The sequence below is a fragment of the Orycteropus afer genome, unplaced genomic scaffold, assembly GCF_000298275.1.
Source record: "Orycteropus afer afer isolate SDZICR_OR568_19922 unplaced genomic scaffold, OryAfe1.0 scaffold00004, whole genome shotgun sequence".
Taxonomy (NCBI): Eukaryota; Metazoa; Chordata; class Mammalia; order Tubulidentata; family Orycteropodidae; genus Orycteropus; species Orycteropus afer.
Genome location: NW_006921591.1, coordinates 1,736,573 through 1,740,682, shown reverse-complemented (window position 1 = coordinate 1,740,682; position 4,110 = coordinate 1,736,573).

Below are 4,110 nucleotides of genomic sequence, written 5' to 3'. Positions count from 1 at the left end.
AAAAAAAAAAAGAAGAAGATGGTAGGTGTAATCTAGGACCTTTCCAGTCATGTAGTGTAGGTCTGGAGAGTTCTTGGTGTTACTGGAAAGTAAAACATCTTCTTAAGCCCCTGGAATCTGGTAGAGCGCTGTATGTTTAGGTTGTCTTTAGCTGCTGGTTATATGTTGATTTGTTTTGTCTTGGTTTTATGGTTTAATATTTTGAAAAGGTGACACTGGTGTGTTTTATTTTATTATTGATTCAGGTGTGTTGGGTTGCTCTGCTGTTTTCTTTGTAATGGTGGAATCACTGTGTGTAGAGTGGATATGTGTTTCTGTTTGTCGTAAAGAGGGTTTAGAGTTTGAAGCAGGAGGTTTTATGGTAATTGCCTGAGTATGGTTTCTTCTATTGAATGAGTGAAGTTATTGGCAGAGAAGGTGGAAGCAGAAGAAGAAAAGTGTGGTGTTGCTAGGGTTGGTTTCTAGGACTTTGAACAGGCTATTATTGATGACCTATTTATTCTCAAGACTGCAGCTCAACCTCAGGAAAGATTCATATTGTTAGGGCATCACAACTTTTCACCAATTTCAGGCACATTCAAAGACCCCACCTCCACGGCCCCAACAGCGCCAAAGAACGGCTCAAAGGCAAAATTCCCTGGACTGCACTCAGCTGTGTTTTCTTCACTCTCCCTGTCCCATCTGCCCGTGGTGCTGATGCAATCCTGCCAGACCACTAATGGCTGGCTCTGGAGTTTGTCTGTGATACCACCCACCTGTGGTTCCAAAGATGGGTGCAATTTCAGCTGTGTTGGAGTTGGGGGAGTAACTGCTAGCAACCTGCGGTCCCATTATCCATGACAAAGAAAAGCACGATGTCTACCAGTCTGACTGAAGCCCACTCTGAGAACTGCCTGGAAGGGAGGGAGCTAGCCTTCATGGTGCAACAGTGAGTTGTCCGCCTGAATCTCAGTAGTGGTTCCCATGCCTGCCTGCACGCAGATGACCCAAATTACCAACAAAATCAGCTGCTAGGGCCAGGTCTCTGCCACTGCTCACTGGAATATTGGGGTGGTCACTGGTATGCTGCTATAAGGTGACTTCCTTCTTGTCTTGGGGATCTCAGGTGGCCATCCTCACCCAGAAGACAGTGACTGCCCCAGAGAAGTTTCCAATGGTCTCTCTGGGGTGCCCGTCCATCCTCTGCCAGTAGATCTTTCCTAAATAATCTCCTTGTGCCTTTCCTCTAATTCTGCTCTTCTGTGGTTGATGCACTCTGATTCAGTGAGCTGTTCAGAGCACCAAAATTCCAAATTAAAACTGTTGTACCTAGTTTTCCAAGTCCTTAGATGCCAGAGGGAAAAAGCATGCTGCTCACTGGCGAGACTCTATTTTGAATCCAAAGGACTTATTTTTAAAATTTGTAGAAAACTCAACATCAAAAAGGTAAACAATCCAGTTAAAAATGGGCAGATGACATGAACAGACATTTCACCAAAGAAGATATTCAGGCAGCCAACAAACACATGAAGAAATGTTCACAATCATTACCCATTAACTCACTGCTGTCAAGTTGATTTCAACTCATAGCAACTCTTCCTTGGGTTTCTGATGTGGTTTCTCAATGGAAGTAGATTACCTACTCTTCCTTCCAAGGAGTGGCTGGTTGTTTTGAACCACCAGCCTTCTGGTTAGCAGTCAAATGCCTTAGGCACTACGCCACCAGAGCCCCTTAGTCATTAACACAAATCCACCACAGTTGAGCCAGGTCTGACTCATAGTGACCCCTCCTTGGGTTTCTGAGGCAGCATCACTACAGACGTAGATTGCCCAACCATTTGATCTAGCAATCCTACTGCTAGATATATACCCTAAAGAAGTAAGAGGCAGGATAGGAACAGATATGTACATACCTGTATTCATTGAAGCATTATTCACAATAGCAAAGGGATGGAAACAACCTAAGTGAGTACACTTACATGAAATATAGAATAGGCAAGCATATACAGACCTAAGGTTATTAATGGAAATGGATGATGGTGATGGTTACACCACATGATGAGCATAATTAACGTCACTGAATTGCACATGTGAAGAAGAAGAATGTTGAAATGGCAAATATTTTGTTATAGACATAATACCATTATATATATATATATATATATATATGGTCTTCTGGTTTCTGGTTACACAGTTTGGAAAGAGAGGAAATGAAGCAGAGAGAAAGCCCTATTCTGCGGCACTTCCCTATGGGCATTGGTGGTGATATACAGCACCCAAAAGTGAGACGTCCTCCAAGGGATGGAAAAACTAGGAAAATAATATTGCCCTTAAAGAACGCAACAGGAAACCAACCGACCTTGGATCAGAGGTACAAGCTGGAGAAATCTGAAGTGGAAACACCACTGCATCCAAAGGAAGAAACTCTCCCTCAACAGAGCAGTTGGTCAGTCCTGGAGTCAGAGTAAATGTTTAGCCTGTTATTTGCCAAATACCTTGCTAAGATATTTCCTTACATTATTTCCTGTAATCCTCCCAATGGCCCTTTTCTTTGGTACTATTGGTCTTATCAGAACTAGATAACCAAGACTCATGGGAACAGGAAACATGTCTTCTGTTCCTTCTAATTTTTTTTTGTTTAATATTTGGTCCAAACATCACATCACGGAACACAATACTGAGAGGAAAAATCAACATTGTTTGAGTGTTTAATTCATCTAGTATGGAGATTTTCTCTCTTCTGAAAAGTTCTTCTCTCTTAGCCTCTATTTCACAGCAACTACATGTCCTACTCTATGCCCCTCACTTTAGCTTCTGCTGTTCCCACTGTGAGGAATTCTTCTTTCTCAGTTGATTTTCCTACTGCTATGAATTGAATTGTGACCCCTCAAAATATATATTGAAATCTTATTTCCTATACCTGTGGATGTAATGCCATTTGGGAATATCATTATTAGATTTCTGAATTTTGACAAACATATAATAGTTATGTAAGCAACTGGTCTTTAAGAGTTACATGCTAAACTATTTAGCACAAAAGGGCCACTACTTCCCCAATTTAGTAATGGCTTATAAAAGATAATGTGCATATATATAAATATAATAATAATAGAGTAATAAAACAAATAAGACAAAATGTAAACTGTTGGTGAATAAAGGTCAGAAGTATAGATGAACACTTTGTACTATTTTTGCAATTTTCCTGTAAGTTTGACATTATATCAAAATAAAGAGTTATAAAACTTGGTACCAAAAAAAAAAAAAAAATTAAATTTTAAGGATGGTTTACTTTTCTGTAAATTATTAGCCTTTTACCTGTTTTTCTTTTTGGTTCATTCTTTTTGTCTTGTTGATTTGAAGGCCTACTTTTTATTGTGACTTGGGTGAAATTTTACAAAGCAGATTCATTTTACATTCAACACTCTATACACATTTTGTTTCATGACATTGATTATAATCCCCACTATGTAAGACTTCTTCCACTCTGTGGTTACCCTTTCCCTCTGACTTTCTTACCTTTGCCTCCCTACATTTCTCCCTGTGCAAATATTGTTCTTCTGATCTCTAATGGTTGATTGTTCTAAGTAGTGCATCTCCATAGTGTAGTTGGTCCACTTGTAGACCTGTCTGTCTATTGTTTGGCTGAGAGTTAAGCCACAGGGGTGAGTCACATTCCAGGCCCATAGAGTAACTAGGTGCCATAATCTTGGGGGTTTCACCAGTCTCTACCTGACCAATAATCCTGGTCTTTCTATGTTTTTGATTTTGAGCCACATTTTTTTCCCCCATTCTATTCAGGATGTCCAATTTTTATCCCTTTCCTAGTGGTTGACATTGGTAACCTAGGAAGGGGATAAAAAATAGTTCTTCTGGTCTCGAGGTCATGTAGACTGAGGGTCCCATGGTCCATCAGTCCTTTGGATTAATTGTTTCCATGTGTCTTTGATTTGCTTCACTCTTCTCTGCTCTGGATAAGGAGAGACCAATAGCTGTATGTTAGATGGCCACTTGTAAGCTTTTAAGACCCAGTCATACTCACCAAAATAGGACATAGAACAATATTTTTGTATACTATTGTTGTAATTAAGGTTGTGTGTCAACTAGGCTGGGCCTGGTTTTGAGTGGCTGGGC